Genomic DNA, 253 nt, shown 5'->3' on the forward strand with positions numbered 1-253 from the left:
AGCTGCTGCTGTATGCAGCAGCTGCAGCTGCCGCATGCAGCAGCAGCTGCTGCCGCTCCGCTGCTCCTCCAACTGCATGCATGCACCAGCAGCAGCGGCTGTGGGAGATGAAGGCAGCTCAAGGGTGTTTCGGGGATTGCTGTTAGGTTTGTCTGCATGCGCATGCTGGGGTTCGCGGCGTATGTAGTAGTAGTATCCCTGCATGCATGCGTGCATGCATGCATGCAGCGAGTGGTGTTGCATGCGAAAGTGC

Source organism: Eimeria mitis, genomic scaffold (genome assembly GCF_000499745.2).
Source record: "Eimeria mitis Houghton genomic scaffold, Emh_scaff5865, whole genome shotgun sequence".
Classification (NCBI taxonomy): domain Eukaryota; phylum Apicomplexa; class Conoidasida; order Eucoccidiorida; family Eimeriidae; genus Eimeria; species Eimeria mitis.